This window comes from Triticum aestivum, chromosome 7B (genome assembly GCF_018294505.1).
Source record: "Triticum aestivum cultivar Chinese Spring chromosome 7B, IWGSC CS RefSeq v2.1, whole genome shotgun sequence".
Lineage (NCBI taxonomy): Eukaryota > Viridiplantae > Streptophyta > Magnoliopsida > Poales > Poaceae > Triticum > Triticum aestivum.
In genome coordinates, this window is record NC_057813.1 from 674,661,984 (window position 1) to 674,688,768 (window position 26,785).

Sequence of the window (26,785 nt, forward strand, 5' to 3'; positions counted from 1 at the left end):
GTTCTCTGGTGTGTCAGCTACAGTATGATCATTTGAAAAGTACTGTGTATATCTTCTGCTTCTTCTAGTTCTTTGGCTAGTTACAGTATGGGTGTTTGAGAAGTACTGTATGTCTAATAACTTCACGGAAACCTATTGAACAAGTATGCATCAGGTGAATGAGAGGAAGAATTTTCGGAAATGTGCGGTAGAGTACATACATACTCACGGCCTATTTGGTTCCAAATAAGTCATCACTTATAAGTCAGGTGACTTAAAACCAGTGACTTATAAGTCACGCTTGTTTGGTTGTCACCTAACTTATAAGTCACCTGACCACACCTTTTCACACAAATTCACATCATGCAGGTGGTGGGACCCAAGTAAAAGAGGATGACTTATAAGTTTTAAGTTGAGTGGAGCAACTTATGACTTATAAGTTGGGGTGACTTATAAGTTGGGTCTGTTTGACAAAATAAGTCACTTTTTTCACTTTTCGACTTATAAGTTAGTGACTTATTTGAAACCAAACAGGTCCTCAAGGTGGTGAAAACTTGGGAACGACGAACACACGAGCATTGGAATTTGGAAAGTCCCATTAAGAGTTAGTACCCTGCACGGAAACATTGGGGTTGCCTCTAAAATAACATGGAAGTTGGATTTATAAATAAACAGACTTAACAGAAGATCAAGAAAACATGCATTTTTTAACCAAAAAACAACAATGATGAGAAACATGTTGGTCACTCAGTCGACGGTAGTGATTCTCACAATGTGCTGCATAGTTGGAATTAAGGAAAATAAGCATATTGCCATACCAAGAGGATAACTATCTCTATGTAAAAGACCAAATGGAGCACCTCTGCAAGAGGAGGCGAGCAGCGGGCGGCCGGAGACTGTGGACGGAGCCTAGCAGCGGCGGCAGTGACCAGGATGGAGAACGCACGGAGTTGCATCGTGCGGGAGAGAGGCTAACCTAGCATCTGATACCATGTTAGATAAACAACAACTAACATTCACCGAGGGGAGCGAGCGATCCCACAGCAACCCGTCGAAAGGAAATCGGGAGGCTCCCGCGACTAGGCGCTAGGGTTTCCCTTCCTCCCCTCCCGCCGCCGCCGGACCTCCCGCCGCCGCCGACCGTCGGCCTCGCGCCCCGCCTCCGCCCCCCTTCCGCCCTCCCCCTTCCTCCATCCAGATCCGCCTCGCGCCGCCTCCCAGGGAGGTAGCCGGGCGCGGAGCTCGAGCTCTCCTCTCACGGGTCCCCTCCTCCCCCGTCTCCCCCCACCGCCGCCGGTGGGCGCCCTCGGCGCTGGCCCGGGTGGTGCCGCCGGCGGCAGGCCTTCTTGTCCCCGCGCGCGCGTGCTCCCTTCCCGGGGCAGGGAGGCGGCGGCGGTGTAGCCCGGCTTGGCTGCGGTCCGGCGGCCCTGCGGCGACGGCCGGCTGCAGGCGTGGTGACGGCCCCGCTCCTTGGCGGCGGGGCGGCGTGGTGGTGCTGGGTGGCCGACGACGCGCCCCCGGCCCAGATCTGGGCCCTAGCGGTCCGGCCCCCGGTGTGGTCTCGTTGTCTACGGTGCGGGGAGGTGGAGGAGCGGCTCAGATATGGGGTGTTGGCACCGACGGCGTGCCGGCAGCAGCGCGAAGGCGGGAGCTTTACGGGCCCACGAGGGCTCGGCCGGGCCTGTGGGCCTACGGCCCTGGTGTGCTCCTGCTATTGCGTCCGGATGGCTACTGTCGCTGACGGTGGAGGCAGGGCCCTCTCGCGTGCCGACGGTGCTGATGCCCTAGTCCCGGCTCTGATTCTTCGCCCCGCTGTCCTTACTTCGCGGTGCCGTGGTAAGACGACGTGGGGGCCTCATGACCGCGTTGGCGCAGGGTGGTGGTTGGTTTGGTGGCTGGATCCAGAGCGCCCGAGGTGCGGGTTGGGATCGGGGGAAACCCCTGCGGCGTGGCCGACTCCGGCGCGGTGGCGCCTGTGGGTGCCACCTGACCTTCCGAGAGGGCGTTGGGGGCTACCCTTCCTCTCGCCTCGTTGTGTACCGGGGAAAACCCTTGGCAGCAGCGTCGTCATCGTCGTGATCCTTCTTGGAGGTGTTGATTGGTGCAGGCGCTTCGGAGTCTTGGAGCCTAGTGGAAAAGCCCGGTGGGCGCAGCGATCGTGAGGCTTCTTTGTTTTTGTTGATCCGCTGTTGTCGGCATTTGTTTCTTTTGCTCTTTCTCTGTCGTTTTTTTTGGGCATGACTGTGCTGCTTCCGCCCCAGCACCTATCCCTGCATGGTTCGGTTGGTTGCTTTATATACAAAGCGGAGGGAAATCCTTTTTCGGTAAAGTGCAGGAAACCCCTTATACAATGGGGATAATTCCGAAAAGGGATTATACACATTTAACAGAAATTAAGGAAAATAAGCATATTGCCATACCAAGAGGATAACTATCTCTCTTTAAAGGACCAAATGGAGGTATCTGATAGTTAGAAATCGGAGGGGGGAGGCCTCTCTTTCGATAAAAAAAGAGAGAGAGAGGATAACTATCTTCTGCACCAGCAGAGACATCTGATCTTATCCTACGCACATGATAACAACCAATCTTCTGCAGCATCAAAGGACATTGTCCTAAGTCTTATCCGACTCAGGTGTATATTATGCCAAATTGCCAATACTATATTCACATTACCACTGGTTGCAATTGCACCAGCTGGTGACACTGTGGCAGTACGAGTTCGTACTGCCAAAACCCACACCGATGTGATGGAGTACCAAATTAATAGTCCAGCCACAACTACTACAGAAGAACCTCCAGAATTTGGTGGAAAACGTACTACTACTAAAAGAGACACCAGGTTTCACGTGCGCTTTTCCTTTCTGTCGATAACGCACAACGCGCGCAAAAACCGTACGCACCGCCACTGCAGGAGATCAAGGCCCGCGATCTCGTCTCCTCTGTGAAGGCACAGTAATCAGTGGTGCATATGGAATAAAGCGAGGAGCTTCACATGGGATCAAGGACAATCAGGCTACCCCCTCAAGATTCTTACAGGGGACAATGCACACATTTGTAGACTATCTCTAGCCCATGAGGGCCTAAAACTACTACTTAACTCGCTCCTTTTGATAATCTTGCTGGGGGCGGCTAAGGCAGGGCCTAATTACCTCCTGAGCAGTTGACCAGTCAAAAAATGAGGCAGCGGCGGTGAGAATCGAACTACGGCGTGTGAGAACAGTCGCTCGATCCTCGATCTTTTGTTTCCCCTTTGCCCCCATTGGACCAAACAGTCTTCCTCACATCTATCCATGAACTGGAACCACGTCGGTCGATCGCCGCGTGCATTGCATGGCTGATGGTTGTGGAGGTTCCTTTCCTGCTTTCCTATGCCCTGTCCCCCTCTTAGCCTCACAAATCCTAGCGTATCCCTCTTAATCTAGTACTGCTGCTGCTCGAGCGCTTTCAGTGGACACAGAGACAACAAAGACGATCCATTGACTGGACGGCACGCATACTTCAAGCAATGGTCTCCAGTGGTAAAGTGAAGCCTAAGAAAGGGGAATTTAAGTGCTCTCCCTAAGCACTGGAGTACTAACAACTTCATAGTGAGTGAGGTATACCAAAATGTAGTATACTAAGTGTGCATTCCAACTTGCAAGCAAGTTACAGTGTCAGTGTGCGGAATTATTTACGGGTCGGCGTAAATCCAAAGGCTCTGGGTAGTCTAGCTCACAACAGCCAGAGGTAGGCACTCGTTACAAGGGCACACTTGGAGAATTATATCAGCCATAGTGTGGACCAAGGTGCAGTGGTGTTAGGGTAGCCATTAGAATGTCAGAAAATCCAACAGTATTTTGAGCTAGATCTTCATGTAAGGCAGTCGAAAGACATGTGCTCTCTCCATGGAACTTCATTTTTCACTAAAATATTTCAGAATCCTCACATGATATTTGACACATACTACTCGCTCCTACACCAACCCTAGCTTTCTAACGGGAAATCACTACGGAAACCAGGCAAAAGCGAGGTTTGACCGACTACTGACAGCGGGCGACAAGGCAACGTACGTCGAAACGGCTATTTGTAAAACATACTTTAGGGCGTCTTTTTCCCACGTAAACGGATCCACGCCCTGCAGATTCTCCCACAAGAGCGCTTTCACTCCATAAATTAAGGCATGCATGCAGACCCCTTTCAGCCAAGAGAGAAGAAAAAAAGATGATGATTGGCAAAGTGGGTCATTAGTCAAATGCAGCGCTGTAAAAAGGTGTTTCATTTGGCAGTACCGTGTGGAGCCTTTCCCTTGGTTTTAGAAAGAGCTTGTTTGGTTGCCGCTTTTGTCATGTCTCACACTGGAAGTTATGTCGGGCCACGCATGTCATTTGAGCTGTTCTCCAAGTCTAACCATCATATATACAAGCTGTACCCCAAGAAAGAACTGATGATTAAACTTGATGAGATTCCAAAAAATGTATGGACTATGATATTAGTGTTAAACTGTTAATACCTTAGTATGCCCAAAAAAATTGTTTCTTTTCGTCTAATAGCTTCATGGATGCAGAGGCCGGGAGTTTAACCTCCATTTCGAAAAAAGGAAAAAAAAATAGCTTCATGGATGCAGAGACCGGGAGTTTAACCTCCATTTCGAAAAAAGAAAAAAAAAAGCTTCATGGATGCAGAGACCGGGAGTTTAACCTCCATTTCGAAAAAAGAAAAAAAAAGCTTCATGGATGCAGAGACCGGGTTCGAAAAAAGAAAAAAAAAATAGCTTCATGGATACTTTACTGGATTGAATGCACATGAACAACCCAAATTCGGCATAAGTATGAAAGCTTGTTTTGAAGTGGAACACAAAATTATTGTACATATTGAAATGGAACAGAAAAGTTTATTATCAGTTGCATGTAAGATGGAGACCAAGGACGTCAAAACAATCTCTTACAGCAGGAACAAGTAGAGAAGACAAAATCAGTGCATTTGTAAACCATCTGAAACCTTATAATGGGATCCATCGATATGTTTACTTTACCTTTCCGCGCTGGGACCGGCAACTGATTGAAAGATACACAGTTTGTAAATGGGCCTTAATCATGGACCAGCTAGCGCGTGCCTTGTGATGACAAAGAATATATTGTAGATTAAGCAGCCAATAATATATGCAGTCGGATTCGGTAGAAGAATCTAAGACAAGGCGTGATGCTGCTTGATATTTGTTAATTAACTGTGCCATATGGCTACATAATGAAAATGGTCGCTACAGAACCTAAAATTAGCTGGTCAAAGATGTTGCCAACTTGCTGCTGCAGAATAAACGAAGGATATTGTGGATCTGGAGTCAACAAAAAAAAGTGAATGTACAAACAAGGCTATACTGCTATAGGTCATTCTTTTGCCAAATTAAAGTATCCAAACTGACAAGGAACCAAAGCCGCTCCTACATAATAATGGTTTCCCTATTTGCAAAGAACCTAGCCCTCCTATAAGTTTTTTTTAAAAAAACTAGCCCTCCTATATATTTTAGCAACATTATGGCAATAATTGTGGCGACTAAGCAGAAAGATTCTGTGACAAAGGGATTGTACTGAGCACCAACAAGTGCTACAGAAAAATAGCACCAAGTAAACCTAAGATATCCCTGTAAAAGAAAACTAAAATGTCCTCCACAAATTTGAAAAGAATTTTAACAGAGTTTTTTTTTCTTAAACTGAAGGCTTTTCTTTCTATGCATGCAAAATAATAATATCGATATCATGTCAACCTAGTATAATGACCTGGATTTATTTTGGCAGATTGTTGTGCCACTGTTCGACCGTAGCTTGCTGACTCAGCAAATCGGCATGAGCAGAGTTGGTATAGGAAGTTTATATCATAACTCTATGAGATTTAGGTCACTTTCTAGATGAGATAAAAAGCGCCCAGTTTGCTCCATGACAAAACCTTTTGGTAGGGAGTCAAGGCCTCAGGTGGCACAATCATATACATATGCAACCTACTTCACTTGCGCAAACAGACGGCTTAATCACCTAACCTAAAACTCAGGAGCCTTTTCCAGTTTCTGATAGGCATATGTGTTTGACTCTGATGTCTGCTTGAAAAGAATCTTCTGGTTCCAAACTTGGGAAATGCTTGTCTGCATCCATCAAAGTGTTTAACTAGTTGCTAGAGGACCCATAAGGCAGATGCAGACATGATGATGTTCTAACAAAAAAACTCAGGAATAGCTTGCCGAGAAATTATTTCAGCTTCTTACATTAATTACATTCCAAAGAAAGGGAAAACTAAATATGAAGCTCCAGAACCATTAGCAATAATCTGAACATCAAACAGGGTAAATCCATTACTGGCTGAAGATTTTAGAGAAAAGAAGTCGATCAACACTCAGAAAGTGATGGCTCACCGACAGTTTTAGGGGTCATGGGATGGAAGCGTGCGGGTTCCCTTCAGTAACTGCAATAGGGTAGAAGAATTAGGAGCATTAAGAAACATCGCTTTGATGTGCCGAAGTAATAAAAGAAACTGAATATGTATAATATCACCTGTTTCAAAAAACATAAGTTCAAGGCTCACCTCTTTACAATTTGTGAAGTCATAGAATTGTCCTTATTCAAGTTACCCCTAAGTGTTAATACGGCAGCAGGCAGCTTTTTTGAAGCAAAATAATCAGTGTGGTTAAGCACAAACATAACCTAAAAAAAGTATGTATACATCTGAAGAAGTGTAGACTACAGCGATACCACCTGTAGGGAATGTATATTGAGAACCTAATTAATACATTCATGCATTGATATTTGAAAACTACGAGATATCGATCAACTGAATCAACCATCACCAAGTCTGAGACATAAGCAGAAGTTCAGGAAATGAAACAACCAACATGTTATATGAAGCCTCTACTTATGTAACAAGCCCTTCTGATTAAAATGTAACAATATTTTCTCGTCCACCAGGCACAACAATAATCACTGCACAAGTTCTACCAGCTAACTGCTCGAATAATATTCTGTTGCTACTGTGATTCCTAGGAAAGAAAACACCACAGTAAACTTGACAGTTGATGAAAAGCTCTCAAATGCTCTCTTAAGCGTCAAGTAATCTACTGAGGGTAAAGCATGAGAAGAAGCAAGAATCAATAATATAATAGTTGAAAGCATAAAATCTTTTTTATACAAAAAGATAGCTTATCTTTTTTATTATTATTATACAGAGGCCTTGCACTCAGCTGACTTAACAAAACATGACAGAGTACAATGCTGAAATAAAAACACAACGAAAGCCACCAAAAAAAAAACAAGAAAAGATGCTGGAGTTTAGACTCAGCATCCAGACACAGACTTAGGACATGCAGGTCCTAACTGTTTGCATAGCCACATCAAGCTTGCAAAATCAGCAAAATCCAGCAGCTAAGACAGAAAAAAGCTAGCACCATGTACTCCCGGTGCAGGCACCAAAGCTACTTTTATCCTAACTGTTTTCCATCATGTAGCTCTTCTGAAAACTTCCAAGGCCACCATCTTCAAGATCCTGGAACTGCTCTGTTTTTCGCCTTGTCAGGGACCATCCTGCACCTGGAGCACCTTTTTTCCTGCAAATCATTTCAGCATTCAATACACTGGCAAATAGAGTATATGGCACTTGTGGGATCAGAAGGCATCCTATTGTCAAAACAAGTCCCACCACAAGTTTTCCACACTGTCCACATGATAGCAGCAATGCATATCAATATCAAGGCGGAAGTTTTCAAGATCGCAGGAAAAGGTATTCGTTTATTGTGCACATACTACAGTTATTGGATGTTAAACTTACAAAATCCTGCAGCTAGTACTCCACTTTGATAGGATAAGACACCATGAATTGTAATGAAACAGCATAAACCTCTAACTGAAGAGAAACTTTGTACTAATTTCCTCACACTGAACCTGTTTGACCGAATCAAAGTATTGCACTGAAAATTAACTGGCATCATGATGACATGGGCAATCCTGACCTATATCATACCCCAGTTTGAAAGCCAAATTGAAATTTACCCATGTTTGCCAACTTCAAGTGCCCAATCAGAGCAGCCATCTACACCAATCGTCCACTGAATTGATTCCTACAAAATTGAATTTCATCGTCTGTTAAGATGAATACCCTAGGGGCCCAGCTTGGCAACCCTGGAAAAACATCTGCCTGTAACAAGTTTGTACTGATATTTTACTAGCCACCAGTGGAACAACCCAGTGTACCACTGGAAGGAAATCCATATTCTCTTGTATATTGTTGTTTGGGAACTTGCTCTATTTGAGCTACAAAAACACAAAGGATGACACAGTCCAGTGTCAGCCTCAGTGTACATACAAAATATAAACACAAAGAACTTGCTGGACATATCCATCAAGCCCAGAATATTTGACATGTATATCAATATTTGGTGAACTATTTCAAGAGCTACAACATCAAGTTAACTAGCTTAAGATCAAACAAATCAATACCACTTCAATTTGGGCTTGTTTGACGGCATTCACATCAGCACCTTTGGCACAAGGAGTATGTGAAAACAAAAGGAAATTTGAAAGAAAAGCTTTGAGCAAGATGTTGCATTGCCAGGGTGGTTAGAAGAACAAGGAGAACCATAATTATGATTCGAGGTTCATCAATGCTTCAGTCCAACTGCACAAAATGGAAGTGAAGTCAATAGTGAGACTTGTTCATAGCATCTAGAGTCAGAATAATAGTGGGTGTATAATAATACAGTTTATAAGTGGAAAAACAGAGTTTAACTGCCGTGGACTTTGGCTAAAAATATAGTTTCTTCGCAACTAAGGAACGAACAAAACATAATTGCTTGAGAAACCTTGAGAAAAGGCAAAAGAGAAATGCTTTGGCAAAAGCATGCACTAGTGAGTTTAACTTTATGGTTAAGATGGTGTATGTATGAAGCTACAACAAGAAAAGACAAAGAGTTCATCTTTGCCACGGTTCAGCACAACCCACAAATGATTCCCTGCTTTGCTACAGTTGAGTACAAGTGTAAATTAACAGGAGAAACACACACAGTGCTTGGTTAAAATCCTCTGGTTTTTAAGAAAGTTCTACCAAACACCAGGCAATGCACACAATGATTCCCAATTTATCACGAAGGTCGTAACAGATCGACAAACTCTAGCAATAGCAAGATCTGGCACTTGTTCCTACCAATTACAGCAAAGTCCCAATTTGACAACCGCAAGCTCATCTTACTTGTCATCCTGATAATAACTAGAGAAGAAATCGATTCCACTGGCGTCCAAGCAGAGCAAGAACAGGGAATACCAAATCATTGTCCATAGAGGAGGCAGTTTCGTGAGGAGGAGGCCGTGGCCTGTGGGGAAGGAAGCGAACGGCGCGGCCACCGTGACGGGGAAGCCGGGCAGCGGCAGCAGCGGGCGTAGGGAGTGCCCATACCCCAAAGAAAGACCCGAGACGGTGAGACGTGCCCATACCCCAAAGAGGACGACAGTCTTCATCATCCTTCAAAAGAAAGACCCGAGACGGTGAGACGTCCCACACCCCAAACGTTGGAGGGCATCATAGTTGATCTGGATCAGCTACCCGCCTTTCCTTTCTTCGGAAATACCTAGCCTAGTCCCCACTCAATTAATTACGCGCCTTGGCTGTTCGTCTTCCTCCCCGAGCTCGGAGCATCATGGGCGACTCCAGCTCCGACGGCGGCACCAGCGAGCCCCAACCTGAGGGCTTAGTCGACGGCCAGCTTCATCTTGACTGCTGCATGAGGTTAGTAGCCGACACCAGGACTGAGAGCACGTGATATTTTCCTTTGTCCGCCGAGCTATCATCATCCCTGCCACCCACTACGCGCCCGACATCGGGCGACGCCACTGCTGCCCTCCAACCCAAGCGTCTTCAGGTCAGGGGTGGTTTGTCATCTTCCGCGTATGGTAGCTTGCCCGTAGCTTTTGTTGCAAAGAGGTGTTTTGTAATTTGTCACACATTGGTCATATTTTTTTATGAAAATTTCAAGGCTAAATCTATGCATACACGTAACGAACTCACTCTCCACGCTCCAGCGGTCTTTCATTTTTAACCTGGAAGTATATTGTTTGCGGTAAGGGAAAAAAATTGGGTCTAGCTAGACACGGTGAAAGTGCATTTAGACCATCTATGTGTTGAAAATATGAGCAAATTACTACGAGATTTAATCCGAATAAGCACTAAATAAATCATGACAGCAATAACAAAGACTAAACTAATCATGCAGACTAGCATAGTTGATGAACAGATCGAATCTAGGGCACAGACTAGAAACATGAATTCTAGCACGATCTCAAACAAGAAGGACAGAATCACATACGGTGCAACGGGAGCGGCACCGTTGATGTTGTCGCCCATGTCGTTGAGGAAGAGGTTGCCGAGGTTGGGGAAGAAGTTATCGTCAGTGAAGTCGTCGCTGCCAGCAGTAGCGCGAGAACCTAATCGCCCTTCTCCCATACAGGTTCACGAAAGGAGAGATGGAGAAGACTTCGTGACGGCGCAATGATATGATCTGGAACGGTGGTGCGAAACCATACGATGCGGCAGCGGCTTAATTATTAATTAATGACTTATTAATTTTTTCGAGCAGCAAAGATATAGACAACATGCATAGCTCTGTCCCCGCCTCGGCTCATTTACGCAACCCGCGTCATGGCGAGGCGAGCGAGGAGGAGGAGCGTGCGTGTAGGTCTCCTCTTCTCATGCTCATATGCGGTAGAAGAGCTCACCTTATAAAGAGGTGCAAGCCTCACTCAACTTTTGGAGTGCGACTAAATTTTAGTCTCACTCACACCACTCACTAGATATGCATGAATGGGCCAAGAGAAATTTAGAATTTTAATTGGGGTTTGGGCCAAATACCTACTAGCAAATTCCAACACTATGTGAGTTGTAGTTTCAAATGCTTGTTTATGTAATTTTCACACATTGGTCGGAAGTGGCCATATTTTTTTAGAAACAATACTAGGGCAAATCTCAGCCCTATTACAGCATAAATATCAAATCAAGGCCCTCAAACGCCTGCGGACGTGATCGGGCTCGTCCACTGGCAGTGACGGCAACACTCATTTTTCCTTCTTTGCATCCAACGATCTCATATTTGCTACCTCAAATCCACACAAACGTGCAAAAATAAAATCTACATACTGCGTAGATCACCTAAGCTAGCATACATTAATCACTGTCGTTGGAGATGTAATGATCTCCGTGCCGGGCTCCGAGTAGATGGCCGCCTGTGTTGAGCTCCGGCTCCTCCGACTCTCCCTCCGCCAAAATGGTGAACACATGTCGATCTCCATGCCCCACTGGGAGAGGAAACGGCTATTGGCCTTCACCTCTGACTTTGACTGGATGGAGTCGAGGATGGCATGCCGCTCCGCCTGGGCCACCTCGAACTCTGGCAGTGCCTTAGGCATGCCGAAGCCCGTAGCAGGAGGCACCGGATTCGCCTCACGCACATCATTGTCCTCCTCTTACGGTTGCACATCCTCCATGTCCGCGTCCTGCTCCAGCTCCGCCTCTGCGTCCTCCTCCTCCTCTGGGTTCGGCGAGTCCGGAGGCAGGCCGGCTGCGATCCGGGCTTTGCTCTTAGCCAGGATCTCCTCAATCAATTCTAGGCGCCCCTTCAGCGTGAGCATGGCATAGGTGGTGACCTTCCGGCGGGCCATGGCTAGCGGGTAGCAGTGGACGCGAGTGGATGGGTGAGTGGCGGCGCGAAGGGGAGGAAGACAGAGAGGAAATGGGGTGCAACTGTGGTTGAGGTCTCCGTCTGGCTTAAATAGCTGGTCTTCGGTCATCGAACGACGCCCTCAATGCGTCCTCACTGCCCTCCTCAAAATCGAAAGAGACGGTTGTCGTACCGATTGGTTTCCGACTGATTTAGTGTGGGATCCCACCGTCGATCCAACATGGCGAATGATTTGAGCTAGATATGAGAGGTGCCGGTTAGTCGGGACTCTTGAATTAGTTTGAGGCACCCGACTGGGTTGGTTTTTTTTACCCGTCCCGTTTGAGACTAGTTTAAGACGTCCGGCTGTAGATGCTCTTAGCTGATATAGCATATGCATGCAAATACATAACAAAACCATTCTCCGGTGTTTTTTCTCTTCCATAATTTTTAACTTGTCGTCTGCCTTGATTGAAGAAATAGATCTAGTTAGGCCCGGTTTCTAAAATCTTGTTTGATGATAAAATATATTTAAGCGCAAGAGACTGCACGGTCGCCCACGGCTAACACGGCGGAGAGCAGAGCCGCAGCCATGGCGTCGCATCTGCGTAAGAGACGGCCACGCCATTGGCTACGCCCTCGCAGATAGGCCACACCTTGTCATACTCCCTGCCTGGGGTTCAGGTCCATTGTTTGCTTCAGACCGAAGACATAGAAACATTTTAGCTTCGGCTTGGACGACAATGAATGAGAGCCAACACAATGTTATGCGATCCCGGGTTTGTTAACACCAAAATTTTCAACACATATGTGTTACCAAATGATAAATATTGGCACGGACCAATTTGGTTCTGACGTTTTTTACAACTAAAATTGCCATGCTAAAAGAAAAAAAAACAAAAAGACAACTTGCCATTCGAAAAGAAAGTTGCCATGCTTAACAACTAAAGTTGCAGTCCTCGCGTCACTAAACTTGTGATAAAAAGTTTAAAGTTGCCATGTATTCGTGCCACACATACAACAATTATCATGGTCATATGTGTTAACCAGGCCCAACTGAAGAGCAAAACCGACTTATGAGAGGTCTTGTGCCCTATCCCCTTAAAAGACTAGCCTGATAGGAGAGGACACCTCGTGTTCTGCCTCCCTCAAAAATTGATGTGGGAATAAACCCAACAATCTCCCCTCATACACCGGTCACTCATGGACTCGCTAACACCAGCGTTTTCAACCCAGCAACCATGACCGACCACCCGTGAGTCCATCAAAATTTATTCCAGACATCTAAGCTCTAATACCAATCGTTAGCACATGGCCCGTACGTTGAGTAGTTTTCGATATACTTATGCAACATTCGTCAGCCGATATGTTTGGCCGAGAGATACTCTATCCGTCTGAAAAAACTTGTCTCAAGCTTGTCCCTTAAATGGATATATCTAGCACTAACTTGGTGCTAGATACATCCATTTAAAGACAAGCTTTTTCAGACGAAGGAAGTATGTGTGTAGGCACAAGCTGGCTTCCAAGCAACCAAGCTGGTTGATTGATTCTTCCTGGAGATACGCAGGCAAGCATGGAGCTGGATTGATAGATCTTTGAGGTAATGGCGCGCACACACGTTAGCTTAGAGCATCTCCAGCTGTTGACCCCCCAAAGGGCTCAAAAAATCACCGCCTGGGACGACTCGACGCTAAAAATCGGTTTGGGGGCGATCGGTTTTCCAGCCGTCGTCCACAGACGCCCTTTCTTAAACCTTTTTTGAAAAGAAAATCAGCTAAAATTCGGCAAACAGGACATAAACTTCGGCGTTCTACATTTTTTTACATAGAAAACATGAAATTGACTAAAAAATAAACATCCGCGACTACTGCAGGCCGAAGAACTCGTTGAATGCGGCGATGTCACCGTCATCGTCGCCGTCGTCGTCGTCGCCGTCACCGCCGCCGTCGTCGTCCTTCTCCTTCTTCACGCTGCCGGAGCCCTTCCCGGGGTCGCCCAGGCAGACAGGATTGGCCTGTGGCGGCGCGTCGTCGTCGCTATCTTCAAGCACGATGACGCCCCCTTCGTCACGCCCACGGCGGCACGCGGCGATCTCCGCCAGGGCGCGACACTAGCGATCCATCTCCAGCCGCGCCCAATATTCCCGCGCCCACTTCATGGCCGCTTCGTCGGCGAGCCCCGGCTCTGTCTTCACGTCGGCGACCCCGGCTCTGTCTTCACGAGGGTGAGCCCCGGCTCCATCTTCGTCTTAACGAGACGAGGAGGAGCGGACGAGGAGGCATGCCCACCCTCGTTGATGACAATGCCGACGCTGCAGGTGCGCCGGCCGAGCGGCGTTTCCGCGGGCTCGGCCTTGACGCTGAAGAGCGCCGACGACCCGGAGGAGTGCGAGGAGGATTGGGAGGAGGAGGAGGAGGAGGAGGAGCCGGTCCTCCTCGGCATCCATTGGCCGCCACTCCGGCGGGGGACCAGGGCGGCCGGGTACGTCAGCGGCGGATCGTTGCCGCCCTCGAGGTACTCGAGGACGGCATGGAGCGTGCGCCCGGGAGAGCCCCACCACCGGCGGCGGCCGTTGCCGTTTTTGCTCCCCCGCACCACCGGAGCGTTGTTGGTTGACGCCAACCGCTCCGCCTGCCGACGTTTGAAGTACGCCGCCCACGCCTCGTTTTTACCGGCGTCGTACTCCGGGAGGGCCCGCTGCTCCTCCGACAGAGACGCCGCGCACGCTCGATCTCGGTGTGGAAGTAGTCGGGGTGCGTGATCGGGCAGCGGGGGGACGAGGACGCCGCCGGCACTGAGTCTCCACCGCCCCGGTGCGCGCATGTCGGAGGCGCCGGGTAGTTGGCTTCATGCAGGAGATGGGCTTCCCACTCGTGTATAGAGCGGCGGCCGAAGCCATTGGCCGCCGCCCCATCGCCGGGGAACCTTTCGCCCATCGTCTGCGACGACTGTGAATGGGGAGGGAGAGGAAAGAGAGTTCGTCGGTGGCAACTGTGCACGGGGAGAGAGAGGGGCTGCGGGTGGGTGTGTCCACCGGCGAGGGAGGTGCTGCTGCCTAAATAGCCCCGGTAACTTCTGCCTAAATAGCATGTAATATACATATTGTAGACATGATAATTTATGTACAAACACCGTAGTAACTTTGTCTTAGGGGAAAATGTTGTTGAAAATATACCCCGATAATTTATGTGCAAATAGCATGATAATTATACATCACATACCTAATCGCTTACGTACAAACACCGTGATTTTGACCCAGGAAGAAAAAGTAGTTTAGACATACCCCCGTAAATTATGTGTACAAGACGTCCACTGCGGGGCTGATAACTTACGTACCCCATGCCTGTAAGTTTGGACCCAAAAAAAAGTCACTGAGACATATCGACGTGAGATCTACTTTTGAAGGTCTCATCATGATGAATTTATAGTGAAAACAGATTTTTGAATCGGGCCAATTTTTTGTCCTCTAGTGCGTGCATGAACATGCATGTGCTGAAAAGGGTGGGAATTTTTTTTATGCCCGGTAACTTTAGTGTAAACATGATAACTTCCGTATAGCAAGCGCGAAAACTGTCATAGACCAGTCATGGTAATTTGGATCACAAAAAGTCATCGGAATATACCAATATGAGATCTAGTTTCAAAGATCTCGACGCGATGAATTTATTGATAAAAATGCATTTTAAATCGGACACAGGTTTGAGCTACAAAACATTTTTAATTTAAAAATTAACGAGAATCTTTGCAGACATTAGCAACTCTGTCCTATATGCATACTTGTATGGGAAAGGTCAGCACAAATACACATGAAAGCTCATAACAAAAGATTAGCAAGCAAATCTGATGACATCATCTATTTTATTTTATGCATGTATAGTTGTCTAGTAGATTAGCAAGCAAATCTGATGACATCGTTTATTTTGTTTTATGCATGCATAGTTGTTTAGTACTCCCTTCGTTCCTAAACATTTGTCTTTCTAGATATTTCAACAAGTGACTACATACGGAGCAAAATGAGTGAATCTACACTTTAAAATATGTCTACATACATCCGTATGTTGTAGTTCATTTGAAATGACTAAAAAAACAAATATTTAGGAACGGAGGGAGTAGAAGCGTTTTGCACTCTTCCTAAATTCCTAACATTCACGAGTTATCACGCTTCTTTTCCAAAAGCTCGTTCTTTCAGTTTTACGAAAACTAATGTTTACTTACCCAAGACTTATTACGCTAAATGAATAAAGCTTTATTTAGTTAGAACCGTAAGTGTGTTTAGGCCAAGTTGATTTACTAAAATCAGGGTATCCAAACAACTCTATGTCACGAACTGAGCATAGGTCAGATGGTTATGTCGCAACCCACAATGATTCAAGTTGTAGACTTGATGCTGGTGCTTGCATTTTTCTAAATTTATTTTAGACTTTTTAGTGATGTTCATTCAGTGGGAGAAGACGTTTCTAACATCAACGAAGAAGCATGTGATGACTTCGTCAACCTCAAGATGTTGTGCCGGCTCATTATCTCAAAAGTGCTTATATGGATAGTGTGCGCACATGCGTTCATAGAAATGAGTGTATCTGTGTCTATATGGGCATCTATGTTGTACTATGTTAAAAGCACTACGTTGATAGCCAAATCAGTAAATAGAGAACAATTTTTTTTGTGCAATGTTTTTCTTTTGTTATGCTTGCGTGCGTACTGCCTTTGAAACTCACTTGTGTTGATGCGTGTCCGATCTCTCCGCCAAAAAATTGTGTACGTTTCTAAAAAAAAAGAAAAAGATTCATGTACGATCATGATGAATTGTAAGAATTGAGCGGTTAGCTCAGTGGGAGGGGCATTGCTTCCTGTTCCAGGCCAGTCAGGTTCGATCCCTGATTTGGTATCCTTCTGTTCTAGAAAAAGAAAAACTGATGCACTGTGCGGTAGGCCATCCTTCTGTTCTAATAAATCCATCCTAATTTTGATCTTAACACCGCGTTCTTTTGATGTTAATTCAGCACACTACTTACTTGTATCTGTGGACATGGCTGGGATGATGAAAGGAGAAGCGACTTCGCTCCAGCCCGAGAACACTATGATCTTAATGGTGCCATCTTCCGCGGAGCTGGTAATAGAACCTCACCAAATTCATCAGTCCCTCTTGAATTAGTCTTTGACACTGTTTTTCAAACAAAACCACTTTATTAATTTAAATTAACAGATAGATACTCCCTCTAGTATGAAGTTGAGTCACTTATTTTGGGAGGGAGAAGTATAATTGAAGTAGAAAATCTAACTAATCATTGGAGTAGAAAATCTAACTAATCTAGTAAGCTGTCCATGTGGCCACTGTCTGGAGCTCCACCTAGGAAATTTTTTATTTTTATGAAATTTTTTTTTTAATTTTTTTTTCTGATTTTCAATTTTCTGAATTATTTTCTAATTTAATCTCTAATCACCACTCATCACTGCTCAATTTAACCTCTAATCTGTAATCACCCCTCATCATTCCAAATCATCTAACTTCTCGGCTGGTCACCCATCCTCTCACTACTCCAGCCTGAGCACGCTTAACTTTCGGGTTCTATTCTCCCTCGTTTCCAAGTCTGCACTTGTTGTTTTTCTGACAATAGTAAGATGTTAATCCTATTAACCCTCAGGAGTTTAGCTTGAGCATGAAGTCACACGTTTCACTGTTTGAGTTTGAAACTATTATTCTAAAAAACAATAATTATTTAGTAACACTAATATTTCCTGAATAAGTAGTTTGACCAGATTTGACCAAAATTCAAAATACTAAAATAATTATTTAGTAACACTAGTATTCTTAAATAATTATTTAGTACCACTAATACTTCTTGAATAAGTAGTTTGACCATAGTTTGACCAAATTAAACCAAAATTAAAAAAAACACTAAAATTTGAGCATATCTTTTTTTCCTTTCAGAATTTGAGGATTCTAAAAATTTGCAAATAGGCCTACGGCCGTCAAAATCGATGCGAATTTTCGTGCTAATTTTTTTGATATATTATGCATTTGTTTTGACACCGTATGCAGAAGATATGGCCGTTTTACTTTTTCATAACACTTTTTTGCAAAACATGTCCAAATTTAAGTTTTTTAATTTTCCTAACTAATAGATGTAGTGACATAACTACATCTCGAAGGATTTTAATTTTTGAAGCTTTATCATTTTCTTTTGCTTTTTACGAAACTAAAAAGGCGCTGCACGGGGTGGGGGGGGGGGGTAGAGTTAACCGGGACTAAAGGTCCCATCTTTAGTCCCGGTTTGAGATACGAACCGGGACTAAAGGGCATTGCACCCTTTGTCCCGGTTCGTGTCTCAAACCGGAACTAAAGGGCTCATTTGAACCGGGACTAATGTCTTTAGCCGCACGAACCGGGACCAATGCCCCCATGGGTCCTGGTTCGTGACTGAACCCGGGCTAATGGGCTTATCTGGCCCGAACGAAAGCCCTGTTTTCTACTAGTGACGTCATTGTCAGAACCAGAATGACGACAGGAGAGAATGGTTTGTGCAACTCACACTATTTTTTATCAGAGAGATTACACGTATGTGTAATTACAGGATCTCAACTAACTCACACATGACTAGCCTGGAGACTAGTCTTTTTTTTGAACTTCGAAAGACTAGGTCCTAGATAATGTTAGAATGTACACCACTAGGAGCACTACCTATACATGCATGAACACACGTCCGCTAACACCCCGCCGCAATCGAGGAGTCGGCGCCTGAAGAGATGCAGAGACTGGACATGAACGCTTGAAACGAGCTTGTCGGCAAACCTTTAGTCATGATGTCAGCTAGTTGTTGAGTAGTTGGGACATGAACAACTCAAAGCTCACAAGGGCCACTTTTTCACGTACAAAGAGAATATCCAACTCGATGTGTTTGGTCCGCCGATGATGGACTGGATTTGTGGACATGTACATAGTTGTGATGTCGTCACAGAAGACAACGATAGCCTTTGGAAGGGAACATCCGAGCTCGTCGAGAAGATGTCTGAGCCAAACGCAATCTGTAACTGCATTGGCAACCGCCATGTACTCTGTTTCCGCGCTCAAATGGGAGACGATGGCCTGCCGTTTGGAGGACCAGCTTTCCAGAGTGCCGCCGAGATACACATAGTGGCCCGAGGTCGAGCGGCGTATCTGGGCAGCCGGCCCAGTTCGCATCGGAATAAGCCACAATATCGGTCCATGAGGGCACAGGTAGAAGACCGGAAGTGGCAGTGCCGCGGACATAGCGCAGGATCCTATTGAATATTGATGATGACGAGCTGGCAGTCTCTGGGATCGTGCATATGTAAGCAAGCTAGCTGAACAGCGTAAGCCAAGTCAAGGCGTGTCATGGTTAAATACTCCTGTATTCAGCGGGATCGGAGACAGGGCTGCCAGAATCAGCGGCAACCTTGGGCTGGGTGTCCACTGGAGTTGACGCCGTTTTGCACTGAGTCATGTTGGCGCGCTGCAACAGTTCTTCAGCATATTGTGCGGTGCCTGACTGAGCAGATCCATATCCTTCATGGCAAACTCTTGCTGCAGTTGAGAGACGATGTTACCGAGGAAAGCCGAAGAGGAGGAGGCTGGTCAGGACAATATTGTCGACATATAGCAACAGGTAGGCGACGCCGCTGTCCTGCAGGAGAATAAAGAGGGAGGTGTCGGAGCGAGACGTAATGAAACCAATGGTGGTGGCGAAGCCGGCGAACCACCGCCACTGAACCACTGAGACCACGGGCGGGGAACTTGTGTCAGCCCGTATAAGGACTTTAACAAGCGGTAGATATGGTCGCGTCGCGCGAGGTCGACGAAGCCGACAGGCTAGTAGCAGTGCACCATTTGTAATTTCCGAACAATACCCCTTCTACTAAACCAGACGTCCCTACATATTAGAGGGGACGACTGGAAGCAACACAAGCGTCGGCAAGACTCGTGCCCATGCCCCACTCCCCTTCTCCAGGACCTCCATACGGGTCTCGTCATCCTCATCCTCCAACCCCTCCTCCGTACTGGACCACAAAAATCTACCAATCCCATGTCCCCGCTCTGCCAAAAACAACCGTCGCTAAAACACACCGAAGTTGCTCCAACATCGGAGGGGCCCTGGGAGAGAGCGGTCGGCACCTTCGACATTGGCTCCTAGCCCATTCTTAGCTTCTAAGCCTAACATGCATCCTCCATTGAGTAAATCTTGGAATAAGCATCTCCACCCAAACAAGTAGAGAAGGTTGAGGCCATTGATCGAAAACTCGCCGAATAGAAATGAATTAGCACGGTCTAAGGATGGGAGAGAGATCCAACGGACCGAGGAATTGAAATGGCGACTCACCAGAGCAGCCACACGAGATCCATGGAAGAATTCTGATGCCATGAAGGACTCCATCGGAGGGAAACCCTAGCAAATAGAGGCGATATGGTGATCGCAAGAGAGGAGGAGGAGGTCGAAGAGAAACACGAGTTTGGCCTTCGAACTTTGGCTTTCTTACATTGTTATAAACTCCCATGTTAATTAGTGAGAGGGGATATCTTTTGCATCTGTATTTTTCGAGAGCCCCGGCCTCTGCATCATAGTGATGCACACAACCATTTTTGCCTCTGTTTCAGAAAGAAATTCGGAATGGAGTGTAACTTACAATTGTGTGTTGGTCCTAATTTTGTCAGGAAATGACCATGTCCACGAAGAAGAGGTCCGTTACAAGAAAATGTTGCAGCAGTTACGCGGTGAGGCTCCTGCAGGAAGTGATGACGACGTTCAAGTAGACGAGCTCCATTTCAAGGCAATGGTGGAACAGCTGTGTGGTGCGGCTCCTGCAGGAGACGCTGACTCCACGCAGCAACCCACCATCTACATGGTCCCCCAGGAACTTAAAATTAATAACTATAACCCCGTGGAAGAATATGAGCCGGTTGCTGTTTGCATAGGAAGAACGTACTCCAAGATTGACACTCTTCCTTTGGGACACAGGGAAAGCTTGGTGCAGTTGAACAAATACAAATGGTGCTGCGTGCGGCAGCTCATCGGCCGGCACAGCTGCCTCTTGGAGCCTGCCAAGACACTTATGCTACTGCACGGATGCTTCACGAGCATGAAGCGCCTCGTGCCTAAAATTCAGGCTTCCTACTCACAGCGCTCCTTAATGACTGCGGGAACCCACCCCGACGACGAGGTGGCCCAGACGATGCTACTAGATGGCTGCTTCATCCTACACCGCTTGCTCAAGTACGCGCGCCGCGCGAAAATGGAACAAGCTGGCCTCGGCGGCCATCAGTTTGTCGACGACGACGAGGACTGGACTCAGGTTTACGGCAGGTGCTTTGTGTGGCAGCTGGTGACGCGCGACCTCCTGCTGCTGCAGAACCAGATCCCGTTCTGCGTGATACGGGAGCTCTTTCAGCATCTGGGGAACGAGGACGAGTCCGAAGAGCTCCTGGTGACCGGAAGCCTCAGGCTTTTCCGCTCCCTTCGTCCCCAGATGCTGCACCAGTCGCCCATCGCATGCCGCGGCGTGCACCACCTGCTGCACCTCTTCTACCTTTCAGTCGGCTTCCCACCGAGCCACCACAGGCAGCATTCCCGCCGCCGTCGAACCGAAGTGGTGCTATCGGAGCTCCCTCAGTGGATCCCGTGCGCCAAGGAGTTGGAGGAGGCTGGGGTCCAATTCCGCAAGAGAGAGAATGCCACGAGCTTCCTGGACGTGAGCTTCACCCAGGGCGTGCTGGAGATCCCACAGCTGGAGCTCAACGACTCGAGCGAGTCGTTGTTCCGGAACCTGATCGCATTCGAGCAGACCTACCCGGACACCCCGCGCGACGTTTCCACCTACGCCGTCTTCATGGACTGCCTCATCACCTCGGCAGAGGACATGAGGATACTTGACCTGCACGGCATCCTCGTCAGCCACCTCAGCAGCAGGAGGGTTGCATGGCATTTCTTCAGCGACATCGGCGGGCAGGTGCACTGGTCGGCCGACGACAACTACCTAGTCGGCTTGATGGACGAGGTGAACAGGTACAGGGAGCGCAGGCGTCACAAGTGGCGCGCGGCGCTTGCCCGCAACTACTTTAGCAACCCCTGGGTGACCATGTCAGTGTTCGCAGCCCTACTCCTGCTCTCCATGGCCGTGCTGCAGACCTTCTTCGCTGTCTATGCCTACTTCAAGCCTCCCAAGTAAGTGCGCGGCAGAGGTAAGCTAGACAGTAAAGTATGCTGGGAGAATATCTCAGGTGCTCTGCTTTCAATAAAACTGGGCCATTATCTCTGTATCCTTATTGTAAACTGAACTGGGTCATTGCCATGGATATGTTTCTCTTGGCTATATACTACCTTCTAGCATGATTTGCACTCACCAAGTGATTTGACTATTTGTGGGTAAACTTATGTAAGTTACTAAGCAATATAATTATCATTTACTCATTTTACCATATATCCATGATTTTCTGCTTTTAAGTTCCTGTCTGATTCACAGGATTCCGAAATAAAGCAACTAAATTGGTTCGGTGCCAGGTAGATTTTCTATATTTGTGCTCTCGAGTTGTCTAAATTCAGAAGCTTACTGCTATGAAATGTTATCTCAATTCGAAAGCGATTAATGAGGCGATTTTTAGTTTGAGGCTAGATTTGTCTAAGTTTGCCACACCTAAAGTTTGGCAAGTTTGACCAGATTAGGTGGTTGTTTGTTTCAAGCCACACCTTAGGCAAGATGCGCTTTGCCACATTAGGGCCCTACATGACATACACTCTTAAGGTGTGGTAAGATTTTCTTAGTCTTGGTAACTTGTGGCTCTAATTCTACTTAACGAACCTTAGGAATGTTCGGCAAGCAGCCGCAAAAAATGGATCGTCCCGTGCCACTTTCGCGAGCGCCACCAAGACTTGGCTGCCTCCCATCCCCTCCTCTCCCTCGCCGTCGTCGGAGGGTGCCGCGAGAGTGCGGTGCTGGCGCTGACGAGGCTACTTGTGTGGTAAGATTTTCTTAGTCTTGGTAACTTGTGGCTCTAATTCTACTTAACGATCCTTAGGAATGTTCGGCAAGCAGCCGCAAAAAATGGATCGTCCCGTGCCACTTTCGCGAGCGACACGGGGACCCCTAGCGCCACCAAGACTTGGCTGCCTCCCATCCCCTCCTCTCCCTCGCCGTCGTCGGAGGGTGCCGCGAGAGTGCGGTGCTGGCGCTGACGAGGCTACTTGTCCCTCTTGTGAGGTTGGCTGGCAGCGCGGGACATCCCGGCTTCGTGTGGGCGTGGGCCTCGACGTGGCGTGACCGCAGGCTTTCAGCGGTGGCGCAAATGCAAGGCTGCTGCGCGACTGCGTGGTTGAGGAGCGATGGCGGGCGGTGGGCATAGCGCTTCGGTCAGGAGGCGCGGCAACGATTTGGCGGCTATGCACTTCTGATCTAGCAGAGCGTGGGTGCGCGTTGGCGATGGTGATATGTCTTTCGTGCTCCAGGTCTAGCCATGTCGGCCCAGAGGCGAACGGGCCTGGGCAGGGTTCTCTCTGGCGAGGTAGTAATCGACGATGGTGTGCTCCGCCAATGGTGTTGGTTCTTGTGGTGACCACTCCGGCCTGCGGCGGCGGACTCGCTGCTGATTGAGGTGGCCACCAAAAGGTCTTTGTGAGAGTTCCTCTCTCTAGATCCGAACGACGCTTGACGCCGAGGGATGGTTGTGTAGCAGTGGCGGTCGCACATTGCATGTAGCAGCTGGGATTGTGAAAAGGTGGTGGCGACAACACATAAGGGTGTGTCTGGTAGGGTGTATGAAGGATGCATGAGCCCAAGAGTTCCCTTCTCGACCCACTTTTGGGTGTTTGGTAGAGTGTATGAAGGGTGCATGAGTCCACACTAGCTTAGCACAAATACACTAGAAGCATGCATGAAGAGGGGTGTTGAGTTGAGCATGCATGAAGAGGGAACAACTATGCTGAGACGAGAACACAACCAAACACACCCTAGTGGCTTCAGTTGTGGTGCTACTCAAGCACCCGGTCTCGAGCTCCAGGATGAAAGCCTAGGTCTGACCTGTGTTAGTTATACCTGTCAATGGCAATGTTTTTACACCGTTACCTTGTTGAAGACATTGCTCAGATATTCTTGGACTGGTTCTTCAAAATGAAAATCTAGATTCTGGCCTTAGTTGGTTGGATCCGGTGACGAAGGCGATTCTCTTACTGCATAAAAAGGAAGTAAAGTCAAGAGAGAAAGTGGTTCATAACATCCAGAGTCAGAATCATAGTGGGTGCATAATATACAATTTATAAGTAGAAAAACAGAGTTAAAGTTCACGGGATTTTGGATACAAAAAGTGACAAAGCTTAGGAGTTTTCCAATGTAGATATAGTTGTTTCACAATTATGCAACTAACTAAACATAATTGCTTGAGAAAAGGCAAAACAGAAATGCTTTAAAAATAGAGAAAAAAGCATGCACTAGTGAGTTTAACTTTAAGGTTAAGATGGTGTTATGAAGCAACAACAAGAAAAGACAAAGGGTTCATCTTTGCCACAGACCCACAGTTCAGTACAACTCACACAAATGATAGCCTGCTTTGCTACATTTCAGTACAACTGTAAATTAACAAAGAAACACACACAAGACTGAAGTTAGGCAAGGCTGAAAATAAGTTTGTAGTATAATGCTGTTTGGGAACTTGCTGAACAAGCTACAAAAACACATAGCGCGTACAGGCTCCACACAAGGGTCCGATTCCATAATCAACCAGTGTGAAACCAAAATTGTTTTGCATAGACATCAAGTTCAGGACAGAAATGTAGGGAAAGGCTGCGTACTATAGACCCAAAGTGGTCGGACCCTTCCCTGGACCCTGCGCAAGCGGGAGCTACATGCACCAGGTTGCCCTTTTTTATAGACATCAAGTTCAGGATTGGTTTACATATACATCAAGTCCAGAATCGTATTATCCAACACTTGAGCATGCCACATATATATCATTTTAAAAGTTGAGCAACATATGTAAGGAGCAGCCATCCTCTTCGAGCACCCCATATCTACATATCAAGAAATCACGAACCACACATCAGAAAATTCGATTCACATGTGACAATTGCTTGGTTAACATAACATCCTCTTTTAAGAGTCAGTTGTGCAATGTTCTGTTAAACACCAGGCAATGCATACAATGATTCACCAGTTTATCACTAAGCTCGTACCAGATGGACAAATTCCAACAAGATCTGGCACTTGTGCCTGGCAAAGCCCCAATCATCTTGACAATAGCAAGCTCATCCTACTTCTCATCCTAATAATCTTGACATAGCCATGAAGAAATCGATTCCATTAGCATCAAAGCAATGATCTCAGAGCAGAGCAAGAGCAGGGCATACCAAAGCATCATCCATAGAGGAGGCAGTTCTGTGTGGACGAGGCTGTGGCCTCTGGGGAAGGAAGCAAACAGTGTAGCCACCGTGACAGGGAAGCCGGGCAGAGACAGCGGCGGGTGGCAGGAGTGCCAGTAGGGAGGAGGAGAGCTCAGCGCGTCTCCTCCCTTGCGCTCGGTCGCCGTCGACGGTAAGGAAAAGTTGTTGGCATCATGCCATCATCTTCAAGTCCCATCGCTGTAGTTGACCTGGCACTTGGAGCAATACTTGCCATTGACTCCATCCTTCCCTGGTAAGTGCAGAAAGAAGTGTAAGATATTACATGCAGGAGCACCTAAGAGTTAGCTTGTCATGAGAGCTGTAGCACAATGAACTCCAAAAAAATCAACAATGCCACGCTAAAGTACCAAACAAAGAAAATGTCTAATGCATTGGCATTCAGATGTACTAAGAAAAAAGAGAGTTATGATAATACTGCTAATAAAAAATATTCCTGAGTACAGCAGCATGGAATTATGTGATGACACGTAGCACCAAAATGTTAAATCTGTAGGACTGTAGTGCCACTTTTTGCACCTGAATAAGGAAGACTAAGGCAGGATCTGACCCCATATATAGTGCCACATATAGGAGTTGAAGAAAATGAAGTAAAAACAAACATCTTTGTTTCAGCAGCTGGAAAACATGCCACTTCCCCGTTACAAGCAGGAGATATGGCCCTTCAGGTTGCTGCAGAAATAATTTCCAAATTCAGATGCAAGCAGGTCATTTTTATGGTGGATAATCTGACTCCAGCCAAGGCAGCAGCATCAAGAAATATTTTTCTTTCCCCTGGGCATTGGGTGATGAGAAACCAGCTAGCAAATTTATTTGCTGCAAGAGCGAACGTGCATATACAAATTCATCACATACCAAAGAACATTAACTATGTGGCTCACAACTGTGCTTCAAAAGTAGGTAGACTAGTCAAGTGGTGAGCAAAATTATGGCATGTTGTAGCTTAGCACATACAGGCGATCAGTGTCGTATGCTTTCAAAGCTAGGCAACCTAGATGTTAAGGATTGCCAAATCCTGAATGTAAAATGTGTTTGATAATGAACATAGAGCTAATAATTTTAGTTCACTAAACCAAAACCGCCACCGTATTAGTTTTGATGGAAATGCTGAAGAAACAGAGCAGGCAGGGCATTCTCACAAATCAGTGTGGCACGTATTGCAAGTGTTAATGGATCTCGGTCATGTGCTTAGACCAACAAGCACTTCATGTTCAGGCACTTGAACAGGTAGGTACAATTACTTTGCTCAGGCCATAGATTGTCTATATTTTTCTACACCTAATTGGTTGAATATGCATGTAGTCTGAGCCAAATACAACAGTTCAGTTATTATTTTTCGCACGCCAGCTGAGAGATCACCACATTTTACTCGGATCAGATAGGACATCTCACACAATCAATGTAAAGTGGACGATGGATTAGAACCAAAATACATACAGAATAAAAACACAAGGTTGTAACATTCAAAAGGATGGATACCTGAAGGCTGGAGCCCTCTTCTCCGGCGTCGGCGGATGCCGGATCTGGCGCCGGGTGTGGGGAGGGGCGGGGATGGAGTGGGCTGTCCGCTGGACGTCGGAACGCCGCACGTCGGAGCACCGTGGCGACACTGATCCCCCGAGTTCGCCGCCGGAGCACACGGCCGGCGAGGCCCGCCGCCGGAGCCCCGAAGCCCTCCATACCCGCTCTGCCCGTGCTCGTTTTTTCCCGAACAGGGGAGCAGCACATATTTGGAGAAACGTTACAGGTA

General features: G+C 46.8%; 1 long non-coding RNA gene and 1 pseudogene across 1 annotated transcript; both read right to left on the bottom strand.

Moving 5' to 3' along the window:
* Nucleotides 1-7,164: 7,164 nt before the first annotated feature.
* On the bottom strand, nucleotides 7,165-17,200 carry LOC123156954 (uncharacterized). Its single transcript, XR_006478556.1, has 4 exons — nucleotides 10,292-17,200; nucleotides 8,433-8,610; nucleotides 7,986-8,053; nucleotides 7,165-7,543 (listed from the first exon to the last, which is right to left on the bottom strand). It is a non-coding gene; the product is annotated as an uncharacterized lncRNA (long non-coding RNA).
* A 251-nt stretch (nucleotides 17,201-17,451) lies between these two features.
* LOC123156953 (uncharacterized) lies at nucleotides 17,452-26,763 on the bottom strand (annotated as a pseudogene).
* Nucleotides 26,764-26,785: the final 22 nt, after the last annotated feature.